This window comes from Boleophthalmus pectinirostris, unplaced genomic scaffold, assembly GCF_026225935.1.
Source record: "Boleophthalmus pectinirostris isolate CB_2022bp ecotype Guang Dong unplaced genomic scaffold, ASM2622593v1 HiC_scaffold_20, whole genome shotgun sequence".
Classification (NCBI taxonomy): Eukaryota; Metazoa; Chordata; class Actinopteri; order Gobiiformes; family Gobiidae; genus Boleophthalmus; species Boleophthalmus pectinirostris.
The window spans coordinates 19,216,871-19,230,305 of NW_026571153.1; the positions used below are offsets into that span (position 1 = coordinate 19,216,871).

General features: G+C 40.5%; 1 protein-coding gene across 1 annotated transcript in view; it reads right to left on the reverse strand.

Annotated features, from left to right (window-relative positions):
* The window catches only part of znf219 (zinc finger protein 219), a 51,290-nt gene extending 38,590 nt beyond the window's left edge, over positions 1-12,700 (reverse strand). The window contains exon 1 of the mRNA XM_020924903.2: positions 12,638-12,700. The gene's annotated coding sequence lies outside the window, so the exon portion shown is untranslated. The remainder of the gene's footprint in view (positions 1-12,637) is intronic.
* Between the last annotated feature and the right edge of the window lie 735 nt (positions 12,701-13,435).

Below are 13,435 nucleotides of genomic sequence, written 5' to 3' on the forward strand. Positions count from 1 at the left end.
ATACATTCTGTGTTGCACATGGTAATACAAAAGGAAGTACTGTTCCTTAATGTTGAAAATTATACTCTAAAGAAAGAGTGTTCCGTATGGAGTATCGAGTCTTTTCTATGGCGTAAAAAAGCTTTCAGAAATAAGAAATCTGTAGCCAGGCTGGCGCCACCTAGTGCTCAATTTCATTTCTCTCCAGCAACTATGTCAAGAAATGGACTACACTAGAGGGTTCGCAAAAACTCCAGATTCGCTAATCAGCGAAGAGCCACACATTCTGTGTTGTCAACGGTTCCCACGATTGAGGATTTAAAGCCAGAACAAAGAGAATGTTTGGTGAATTTTATCAAGGGGAAAGACGTTATTGCCCTTCTTCCTATGGGATTTGGGAAACGCTTAATATACCAGTTAGCCGTGCATTACATACATCATGACCAAATAGCAATGACTGGTTAAATAAAAAAAGTACCCACCTACTGTCGAGTGAACGAATCCTAAGAATCCTAATGCTGCGAGGTCAAACAGTTTCCACAAAGTGAAACCGGCTGATGAATCAGGCTATTATAACTTGTCTTAAAGCTCACAAGAGTAAATTTTGTGTAATATAGGACCTTTAAGACAATATCAAGAAAGTAAATAAGAACTGATGTGTTGTGTTCAGTGACATTCTGAATCCCTGTGTGTCCGTTGTCTGTTATCTGGCGCCATTTTGAATAGTTAATTACTATGACAATGACGCTAACTTGTGATCATTCTGAAACCCATGGAGAGTTTAAAATGGAGCTTATGGATGGTGGAATTTGCTGTTTAACTGTCAAAAAGCAGATGTTTTGATCTGATTTATTGTTAATATCTCTGTAATCACCATAAACACATGCGTTCAACATCTTCTCATCAGCAAAAATCAAGTGTTTTTTTAGCTAGCTTAGTTTAGCTTCGAAACATGGTGCCATCCATCAAAATCTATGACATGATTGTAGCCAGTTGCCAGGACTTTAAGCCACGAGATTAATATGACAAGTTTGTGGAGCCGATCCCAAACAAATAATGATTCGTTCAAACAATGATTCAACATTTGTGGATCATATGTTTGAGGATTTCTTTCAAAAACTGTAAATCTCACATAGGGTTATATAGGTCCTTGCTCTATAGCTGAAATTAAATCAAGCTCTAGAACATGAGACTATAAGGATCTCAACAGCGACTGCCCCACCCTCTGTAAAATTCACATTCATTTTTCTCATAGACATTTTGTAAAGAATTCATGTTAAAAGTTTGAAAGTTTGCACAGGGCTAAACTACGGAAGCCGAGAGGGGTCACAACAAACGCAAACGCCGCAACAAATACAAATGCGACAACACAACAAAAGCCACAGCAAATCAAAAATAGCCACAACGGAAATGACCACGGGACTCTATTTTAATGCAAACGCCACAACACAAACGCAAATGCTGCAACACATTAAAAAGCCACAACACATCAAAAAAGCCACAACACATCAAAAAAGCCACAACACATCAAAAAAGCCACAACACATTAAAACACAACACAAAAAAAGCCACAACACATCACATTAAAAAGCCACAACACATCAAAAAAGCCACAACACATTCAAAAAAGCCACAACACATCAAAAAAGCCACAACAAGCCACAACACATTAAAAAGCCACAACACATCAAAAAAGCCACAACACATTAAAAAGCCACAACACATCATTAAAAAGCCACAACACATCAAAAAGCCACAACACATTAAAAAGCCACAAAGGAAGTGACCGCGGGACTCTATTTTTCGACGGACCGATCAAGTGGCAAGTTAAGAAGAAGAACTACAACTTGAAACGAATAATGATAAAACAATAAATTACTTTTTCTGACATTTCCAACTTCTCCGCTCCTTTACTTTTCAGGTTGTAGTTCTTCTTCTTCACTTGCCGCTTGATCGGTCCGTCGGAAAATAGAGTCCCGCGGTCACTTCCGTTGTGGCTTGTTGATGTGTTGCGGCTTTTTAATGTGTTGCGGCATTTGCGTTTGTGTTGTGGCTTTTGTATTTGTTGCGGCGTTTGCATTCAAATAGAGTCCCGCGGTCATTTCCGTTGTGGCTTTTTTTGGTTTGTTATGGCTATTTTTGGTGTGTTGTGGCTTTTTGTTGTGTTGTCGCATTTGTATTTGTTGCAGCGTTTGCGTTTGTTGTGACCCCTCTTGGCTTCCGTACTAATCAGATATGTCCTAGGTAGTAATATGACCACATTATAAACGGCTATTTTGCATTTTGTGTTTTAAAGGGCTCATATTACGCTATTTTTGTATTTATGGTTCTCATCAAAAATACCTGAAGATGTGTTTTGTTTCATTTATACATGTTTAAAATACAAATCCTGCACGTTAAGTTCTTGTCTCAAACAGAAAACACTGTTCCACCTTGTGATGTCACGTGGTAATACAGGAAGTGCTCCACTGTGTTGTTAAACTCCACACACCTTCACTAGAATCATTTCGATGATTTCAGTCCTGAAATTGTCATTCTCTACTGAAATTAAGAGGAAAAAGGAGTTGTTAACTTGAAAACTACGTGACATCAAAAGGTGGAACAGAGGATTTTGAGTTCTTGTGATGTACAGAGTAATAATAAAGGGTTACTCAAACGTGTGAATGAAACAAAACACAAGTCCAGATATGTTCATGAGGCGTGAACATTATAACTGGAGCTGGTAGCCTCTGCCATTCAAACTCTTCATATTTGAATTTTTTGAGAAGTTTATGGGAAACAATTATATAATTCTTATCATTTTCAACATATTTTCAGCATGAGCAGATTTGTCCTTGAGCAGATCTAAACCCCATGGGAGCCTGCCCCAACACACTGACCTCCCTGTAGAGTTATGTGGCTGATTTAAAGACATGTACACCACATGATATAAGGCTTAATATAGAAGGCACTTGATTTGACTTAAGCCACTGGGAAATCTCTCATCCCTTTTTAGTATCACATTACAACATATATGGGCTAATTTACTTGATATTGTGATCTTGGACAGAGTTAAAGAGTGGACTAGAGTTCAATGTGCGAAGACAATTGGTTGGTTTGCTGTTTTGAGTTTTGAAGACTTAAGTTACAGAGCCCATTTTCTGCTATTTTCTGATCTATTTTATAATGTTTCCTCATCACAAATATGCCAGGAGTTGTGTTTTGTTTCATTCACACATGTTGAACACACAAATCCTGCATATTTAGGCTGAGTTCTTCTCTCAAATAGAAAACACTCTGTTCCACCTTTTGATGTCATGTGGTAAGACAGACTGCACACGATGAATAGAATCATTTGGATGATTTCAGACATGGAATTGCCAATCTCTACTAAATTAAAGGTAGAAGGTAGCTGTTAACTTGGAAACTACTGCTTCATGACATCACAAGGTGGAACAGAGCATTTTGAGCTTTGGAGATGTAGATGAACTAACAATAAAGGATTACTCAGACATGTGTGAATGAAACACAACTCCAGGGATGTTTTTGATGAGGTAACAGCATTATAACATGGCTGCAATCTCACAATAGTCAGTTTGGTGTAATATACAGCCTTTAAGCCTCTGAAAACACTATAATTTTAACATTTCATTTTTCATTTTTCTTTCAAAAGTTACTGCTCCTGGATTAAGGTGACCAGATGTCCCTATTTCCCCGGGATAGTCCCAGTTTTGAGCTCTGTGTCCAGTGTCCCAGTGGATTGATCCAAAACCACTGATTTGTCCCAGTTTTATCTCAGAAATGTCCCTGGTGTCCTTATTTTTCAATAATTTAATTTTTGTTAAGGTAAAATACAGAAAAGCTGCGACCAAAACACTAAGAAAATGTGACTATACTGACTCACATGTTAGTCGTGAATGGGTCGAGTGCACTTAAATATTCCTTAATTACTCCATTAAGCACGCGAGTCACCATTTTATTATTACCAACCAACACAAACAGAGTGTCCCAGATATTTATTTTGAAAATCTGGTCACCCTATCCTAGATGTGATAAAAAATGTGCACTCAGAACCACTTCAAATGTACTTCAAGTTAAGTTCACAGGTGTGGTATGGGATTTTGACCCCACGGTGAGGAGACCCCAGGGTCAACATACCACATAGTATAAAAATAACAAATACCATATAGTATTTTGACCCCACGGTGAGGTCAGAATCCTATTATGGTATGTTGACCCCTCCCCCATAGAATACTGACACCCTAATGAAAATCTATATTTTATTAATAAAGAACTTGAATTCTATAGAAAAACTTTGAATATTAATACTATATCTGCAAATTAACACATATTGACATTGTTTTTTGAACTCAAATGTCGATTTTTTTATGTCGATTATAACTTTTGAATGTAAAAAATTACACATATTTTACTGAAAATGAGATAATTAATTGGGCAATCAAAGTGATGTATAAATGAATTGGAATCTTGGAATCTTGTTAAAATAGACAGGGCTGATCAGTTGAATAGTTAAATAGGGGATACCTATAACTATAGTAATCTGATGCCTCAATATGTTTATTATAGTTATGATGATGTAAAGTAAGAAGTCATGTTAGTTGAATATTGACAATGATGAATTATAAATAAAGGAGGTCAAAATCCTATGACTATAATAATCTGACCCCCCAATATATTATAACATGACTATATTCAAGGTCGTTATCTTTACAAACCATTGCCTAAATTGACATTATGATTAAGGATTATCTGAACACAGCAAACTAAAAACCATAACAATGTAAAATACAATATAAAAAGTGACAAGATTGTTATGTATATGCAATTTTAACAGTACGTTACATTTACACAAAATACCAAGTCGTTCTCCATCAAAACATTCCTTAAAATACCTTAAAAGAAAGTAAATATGTAGCAATATATAATAAAAGTAAATGACATGAGAAATAATGATCAGATAAGTTACTACTAAAGAAAAAAGTAAGGAGAGTCAAAATCCTTCACCCCGGGTCAATATACTATGAGGGTCAAAATACTATCACACACTGGTACAAAGCAAGTATGTTCATGTTTATTACTAACTTCTGGTCCGACTTCTACTTTGAAAAGCGGCTCGAACAAATGTCTGGCTCTCCTCTGAACCCCCCCGATGCTAACGCCGACGGCTAAGCGCTAAGGCTAGTGTTTAATAGCATCCGAATATTAGCCTCTCTCCTGCACGGCTCCACAACGCCACAATGGAACAGATTGTGCAGAAGTGAGGCCAGGCAGGTGTCTCTCCCGCAGCGCGCTAACGACCCAATTATATCAATCAGGAACCTTGATTGGTGCGCAAGTCTTCTCTTTTATTTCTCTCTCTCTCTCTCTCCGTCTCTCTCTGTGTCTTTATATGCCTGCTCTTTTGGTGTCTAAGTGGCACCTGGATGTAGGCTTCTTAATAGAGTGTATAAGAGGGGAAGGGTGGAGGAGAGAGGGATGCATGAGGAGAGGGAGGAGAGAGGGAGGGAGGAGAAGAGGGGGAAAGACAAAGGAGGGAGAGAGAGAAGTGATGCAGGGAGATGGGAGAAAGCAGAACGGGGCAGAGACAGACGAGGGAGAGAGAGAGAGAGGAGAGAGATATGTGACAGAGAGAAAGCGGGAGAGAGAGGGAGAACGAGAGAGGGCATGGAAGATAGAGAGAGGGAAGGGATGAATGAGAAGTGGGGGCAGAGAGAAAGAAATGATGTAGGGAGAAGGGGGGTAGAGAAAAAGGAGGAAGAGGCAGAGAGAAAAAGAGAGAGGAGAAAGATATAAGACAGAGAGAAGGAAAGAGACAAGAGAGAGGAAGAGACAAGACACACAAAGAGAGCAGGAGAGAGAGAAATAGAGAGAGGGAGAGAGAGAGAGAGGGAGAGAGGGCATGGAGGATAGAGAGAGGGAAGGGATGAATGAGAAGTGGGGGCAGAGAGAGAGAGAAATTATGTAGGGAGATGGGAGAGAGGGAGGGCAGAGACAGAGAGAGGAAGAGACAAGACACACAAAGAGAGCGGGACAGACAGAGAGAGAGAGGTAGACAGAGGGGGGGGGGGGGCATGGAAGATAGAGAGAGGGAAGGGATGAATGAGAAGTGGGGGTAGAGAGAAATGATGCAGGGAGACAGGAGAGAGATATGAGACAGAGAGAGAGAGCTGGAGAGAGAGGGAAAACAAGAGAAAGGGAGAGAGAGCATGGAGGATAGAGAGAGGGAAGGGATGAATGAGAAGTGGGGGCAGAGAGAGAGAAATGATGTAGAGAGATGGGGGGTAGAGAAAGAGGAGGAAGAAACAGAGAGAGGAAAAGAGAAAGGAGAAAGATATGAGACAGAGAGAGTGGGAGAGAGAAAAATAGGGAGAACGAGAAAGGGAGTGAGAGGGCACGGAGGATAGAGAGAGGGATGGGATGAATGTGAAGTGGGGCAAGGAAGAGACAGAGAGGAAGAAGAGAGAGAAGAAGAGAGAGAGAAGTGTATGAGGTAGAGAGAGAGAGAGACAGAAAGAGAGATAGAGAAAGGAAAAAGGGGGAGAGAGGGCGTGGAGGATAGAGAGAGGGACGGAAGAGAGACAGAGGAGGGAGAAAGAGAGAGATGAGAGAGATATGTGACAGAGAGAGAGCAGAAGAGAGAGGGTATGGAGGATAGAGAGAGGGAAGAAAGAGAACAAATAGAGAGGGAGAGAGAAGCAGAAAGGCAAGCAAATGGGTGAGACAGTTATAGAGAGGTTGAGAGAAAGAAGACAGAGAGAGGAAAGAGCACTAGTGAAGGAGGGAGAGAGTAGAGAGAGAACAGATGGAGATGGAGGAGAGAGAGAGAGAGAGAGAAAGGGGGGTATTTCTCGTAATAAAAACTCCAGTGGTGTACAATGTAAGGGTCCAAGTGGCACCTGCCTGGACGTCGCTTTCTTCTACTAATGTATAGAGAAGAAGAGAAAAGGAGGAGAGGAGGGGGACTGCATGGTGAGAGGGTGGAGAGGAGAGAGAGTGAAGGAGTGAAAGAGAGAGAGAACGGAGAAAGAGAGAGAGAGAGAGAGTGAAGAGAAGTAGCGAGGGAGGTGGGATAGACCTTCTTGTAGTGTGTATTCTAGTCGTATAAGGAGAAGGGGGGATGATGAGAGGCTAAAAAAAGAGGAGAAAGAAAGGGTGAGAGACAAAGAGAGGGCGAAAGAGTAAGAAAGGCAAGGGCGGAAGAGAGAGGATGGAGCGAGAAGAGAGTGTACAGGGTGAGAGGGGAGAAACGAAGAGGGGAGACTGGGTAGCATGAAGGGAGAAGGGACGAGAAAGGAGGGAGAGAAGGAGTGAAGAGGGGTGAGAAAGAGGGAGGGATGGGTCAGAGAGAGAGAACGAGAGAGGGACAAAAGGTTAGGGAGTGGCATGAGAGGGAGCGAGGAGAAAGAAATAGATAAGGGGGCAGAGAGAGGGAGAAACGAGGGAGAGGGAGAGAAGAAGCAATGAGAAAGAAAAGAGAGAGAGGAGGAGGGTAAGGAGAAGTGAGGGAGTAGTGTAGTGGGAGGGCGGAGAGCACTTGAACATAAGCAGACACAGAGAGAGAGAAAGAGAGAGAGAGAGAGAGCTCAGGGTTTGAATGGGGCCAAACCATCAGCCCTGTTTTCACTGAGACGTCGTCATTAGTGTAAAAGACTCCAGTGTTTGGACAAGTGCTGTCAAAAGTATCGGAAATCAGACGCGAATTAATCGATACAAAAACTACTATCAAAACTAGATATTAATTAGTGCAAGTATCGATACTAAAAACATCACATTCACAGGAGGGAAATGAACCTTTCCTGTATCGCTTCAGAATGATGCGGAGCAGATCTAAGAGCACGTGGTAATACAAAAGAAAGTACTGTTCCTTAATGTTGAAAATCATACTCTAAAGAAAGAGTGTTCCGTATGGAGTATCGAGTCTTTTCTATGGCGTAAAAAAGCTTTCAGAAATAAGAAATAAGAAATCTGTAGCCAGGCTGGCGCCACCTAGTGCTCAATTTCATTTCTCTCCAGCAACTATGTCAAGAATTGGACGACACTAGAGGGTTCGCAAAAACTCTGGAAGTGCAAGTTCAGGCACCAGCCAATCAACATTCTGTGTTGTCAACGGTTCCCAAGATCGAGGATTTAAAGCCGGAACAAAGAGAATGTTTGGTGAATTTTATCAAGGGGAAAGACATTGTTCCCCTTCTTCCTATGGGATATGGGAAAAGCTTAATATACCAGTTAGACCGGTTAGTGGCGCATTACATACGTCACGACCAAAGAGCAGTGATTGGTTCAATAAAAAAAGTACCTGCCTACCGTCGAGCAAACAAATTCTAATGCTGCGAGGTCAGATGGTTTGTACGAAGTGAAACCGGCTAATGAATCAGGCTAAGAAATCTGCATATTTGGGAAATCTGTGCATATTTGGCTGTGATTGAATATAAAATAAATATTCATAAACTCTCAAATGAGTCCAGTCATACATAAAATGCGTTGTGTGTATTTTATGCCTCAGAATGCGAATTGAAAAGGTACAGCATCAAGAATTACAATCACAAAATGAATTCACGTCTGTGAATTCGTATTCGTACTGAAGAAAGTGTAATCGTAAATTTTTAAATTTTGTGATTGTAAATGTTGATGTTGTAAGTTTTCAATTTGTATTCTGATGGATAAAATACACACAACACATTGTATGTGCGACTGGACTCATTTGAGAGTTTACGAATATTTATTTTATGCTCAGCTACAACAAAATATGCACAGATTTCCCAAATATGCACAGATTTCTATCTTATATGCACACGAACATTTCTGGCAGCTTTCTTACTCCATACTTTTCTTTACTATCAAAATCAAGATAGAAATTTTAGTATCATAACAACATTGGACCCTTACAATGATCCACTCATGGCAGACGATGCCATGATTTCGGCATCAATATCTGTCTCTAAAAACATATCATTGATTGATTCATAAATTACACAGAATTTGACCAGCTAAAATTATAATGCACAAAAGATGGACAACATACTAGCAGTTTACAAGTATGGCTGCGGACTTAATCAGATCTGAATCAAATCAAGACCTAATTGTTTCTAATCACCAATGATCAGCATGGACTTTTAATGGAGCAGTCTACAGGAAATCCTCTGTAAACAAAAGTATGTAGTTTGGAACAGAAATCAGATTATTTTTGTGTTGTATTCCATCAACTAAAAATAGTATTCATAAAAACCTGAATCTCAAAATCAAAACAGTAAAACGTGCATTTCTGATGGATTGCAAAAATATGATTGAACAGCTTGTCCCTGTGGAGAAATGAATGCCACACTCTGCAACATTCAAGGCAAGGAAGTGGCTACTCTCCACTAGAAAGGTTACACAGTACATCTTTCTAGTTTATATGTCCACTTGTTCTCATTTGACCTGCTTGGAACATTCAAATCGATGGTGAAAACGCTTATGAACCAGGGTCATGGTCAGGAGTTGCTAGCTGCAGTATTCAAGAGAAGATAGCACCCAAAGGACCTCCACTCAAACAGGAACCAACCCACGAAGCCGGTCTGTGTGCTGCTGTCTGCATTTACCATTTTTACTGACCCCTAGTGGCTCAAAATGTAACAACTCCTCGTCCTGTTCTTGACCCTTCACCTGACCTCAAACTTCATGAGCTGATGTGAGCTTAGTCTTACATAATACATGTTCTCCAATCTTTACAATGGAAAAAAACACAATAAATAAGTTAAAATTTGATTGATTTGAGTAGATTTTGACAAGTTTCTTCCTGTTAGATTAACAAAATATTCTTAACTTTTAATTTTAAGTGGAATGCTGGTTATCTTACTCCAAGACTAGTCAGAGTGTACAAAAATCTAAGTCATTTCATTTTATTTTAAGATGCACGATGTAACTTTTTAGAGGGACCTCCGCTCGCTTGTCTCCATGGAGATGTTATTGCTTTGCCTGTAATATTCCACAGTATGGCATTAACTGTATCTTGAAAACGTGCTTACGTACTGCAAGTGGATTCACATCTCCAACTTCAATGCCATACTGCGGAATATTCCAAGCAAAGCAGTGACATCGCCATGGAGACAAAGAGGCGAGAGACTTCCACTAGAAAAGTTACACCGTGCAGCTTTAAGAGTTATTTTTCCTGCTGTTTACAAGTAAATCAATACAACAAAGAAAAGGATTACGAGCTATTTCTAATGCACATGGGGTCCTTGGTGACCTTCAACTCCATAAACCTCAGAATGTAAAATGAATTGTAAAGAGTAATTTATTTTCAATGGGCAGCTCAACATACAGTAACAGCATCTACACAACTGAAAATGGACTTGAATTAGATTACGTTTTCTGTAAAGAGAGAGAGAGAAAGAGACGGCTGGAGTGAACACTTCAACACATCATGATAAATGATTTCTCAAACACACTATACCTAAAATGCTAAAATGCATGAATTCAAATGTTATGAAAGGAATGATTGCACGTCCAAACACCAGATATGTGGTAGTTGTAACAAAACTTAACAATGATCAATCTGAAAAGTTGAAGTATTTGATTGTAGAGTACTGCATTTGGCTCAGGTATAGTTATGAAGATTTCAATCAGCTAAAGTGGATGTAGTTAAAGGTGATTGCAGGCGATCTTTTAAGGTGAAACATATGTCTGCCGGTCCCCTGGTCATTCCAATTTTATACCTTATATATGCTTTATATGTTTTAAAATCTTTATCATGTTGCAATAGATTTAAAAAAAAAATGCTGTTCCAAAACAATGCAGATCACTAAAGCTGTTAATCATGTCAAAAAAGAACTGTACACTGAACACTGTCCAACTTCTACGTGTATGCTTGTGCTTTCTACTTAAATATAACACATTTTCTTGTCTAAAATTATCCCAAGTTCAGTTGAAATGGGACTTGACGCTGCCACAACACCCGAGCTTTTAAAACGGAGCCAGCCAAGTCAACCTACTTCCACGGCTCAACCACTGCAAAAAAAAAAAAAAAAAACCTCTGACATTTGAACACGATGTGAAAAATAGGGCATTTCAGGATCCCTAAACATCGTTGGTAGATTTTAGTAACTGCGAGCGAGCGGGACACGTCTGCGCCTTATCTCAAGTGGAATTTCCTCCCTCGCCCCTGTGATGTGCGTCAATAACGTGCAACCATTTTCAGTCGCTCTTTCCCCTCTTCTCTCTCGCGGCCATCTCAATTAGACTCACGCTAATGAAATAAATAATCACCAACAAACAATGCCCTAACAAACAGCGGTGCGAACACGACATCCACCCCGCGAACGAGCGCACAATCCCGGCTAGAAATCCCACCAACACCGATTAGTGGCACGTAGTTTTGGAGAAGTCGAAGGTGGCGTTGTCCGTGTCATGTCACACCGATCTATCGCTCTCTCCCCTGCTCCATTTTGTTCTTAAATTTTCTATACAAAAGATTAAGGGAGGGGAAAGACGAGAGCGGAGAGCGGGGAGGAGGAAAAGTACCATGGATTTCATCTTGAATCCGTCTGCCAATCTTTCCCAAAAACGACACCAGTCACAAAAGCTACAAATGCGAGCCAAAAAACGCACACTTTGAAACGCAACTTATATTAGAATTTGGCTGGAAACGGTCAGATTACGCGGGTGCACGCTACACTTGCTACTCGACTTGGGGAGCTTGTAGACAGCGGAGGTGATGTTAGGACAGCTCGGAGTAGTAGGAAAAGGTGGTAAAAGTGAATCGCTCGGTCAAAAAGCCAACGTTTGGAGATCCGGAGCGCGTTTCTAGCGGCTCACACATGGAAAGTGGCGAGGCTTACGGCGAAAACAATGCAGTTACACAATGCCAACAAAAGAATTAGTCAAGCTAATCGCATCTACCTACAAATTACGCGGTGTAAATCAACTTGCTAACACGGGAAAAATCCACTTTTACGCTTCGACAATGCGTCCCTGGCTCGTAGTGAACCCTCCATCAACTTGTGCCTCCCTTTGTAAAGCTACTTTTTGGACATGCATCGTATACGTTACAACAATATGCATCTTTATGAGTTTTTCTTTCAAATCTGATACGCACACGTGGCTAAAAATAAACACGAGCTTGTACAACTGGTTTAAAGTTACTTGATTTGACAAATAATACACGTTTTGCCACTTAGGGCCACTTTTACGCACTTACAACCATTTTAAAGTGCACAAATGCCCTCAAACGACATGACTTGTGTCGAGTTATGAGCAAAACAACGCGAAGCACATTGGGAATTTTCTGTAAAAGATCTAATTTTAGCCAGTTTTTTGTCATGTCACCGCTATACGCAGACTGCGAGGCTGCGTGAACGTCGCTCGGCGGTGCACACGCCGGGTAACATACATGACAAAGTGGAATACGCACGAGACACGGACTGCTACATGCTACATGCCAATCACTCACTCACACGCATCCAAACTACAAAGTACTGAAAAATGAACTACAACTACTACTACGACCATTTCCCCTGCGCCCTCGTTTAAAAAGGCACCAAATGTCTTAATTTTGTAACGTAACCAAGGTTTGACGCGCCCATGCGTAAAAGTGCAAATGTAAACATACTAGTTGATAAAATATTGTTAGATATATGTAGATATAGGCTATAGGTTGAAAGTAAAGCCTCAGTGTACTTACGGGAGAGGCGGCGAAGAGATTAATGACACGACACGTCATGATTACGTTTCACCAGAATTAAATACATTACGAGTTGAGAAAAAAATGGAAATCAGGGTTGTATACAAGCATACGCCGTTCCCCCCTCCCTCCCTCCCTCTGGCCACTCTCCTCTGCCTCTCTCTCTCTCTCTCATACACTCCTCCTCCTCCCCTCTATTCTTTCCCACTTGCATTTTTCCCATTTATTGCATAGGAGAGAGTGAACAGTGTGAAGGAAAGAAGGAGAGGAGGAGAAAGAAAAGAAAGTAGGAGGGAGAGTGATGTAGGTTGAAAATGTTAATTATAATCGCAGCACGGGGTTCCATTTTACATCGCTGACATCTCCGTACATTTGGGTCCTAAAAATGGTATCCGGGGTGGCGCGCGCTGACACGTACAAAGACGTTTTAGGGACGTGGAGAAAAGTTTGGCCTCGTTTGACACAGAGGAGTGAGAAGCAGCGACAGGAGCGGAGCGACGCTGTCTGTCACATTGATGAAGTTAGAACTATGTTTGAGGCGTTATTTCTAGTGTAAGGTTCAAATGCATAAAGGTGCAGGCAGGTGCTGTTACAGAGTGTCTGATCTGGAACAGGCAAAGCGCTCATTCACATGTTTCACTTGAAATAAAATGAAATGAATTAAAAGTAGCTGTTGTCAAATGGGGGAATTTCAGTTTGTGTAAAAGTCGATTTGTTTGGCATTATAACATCATAATAAGCAGGAATAAAATCATGTAACAGCCTATAAGTGGTAATTTCCAACTAATGCTGTGGGTT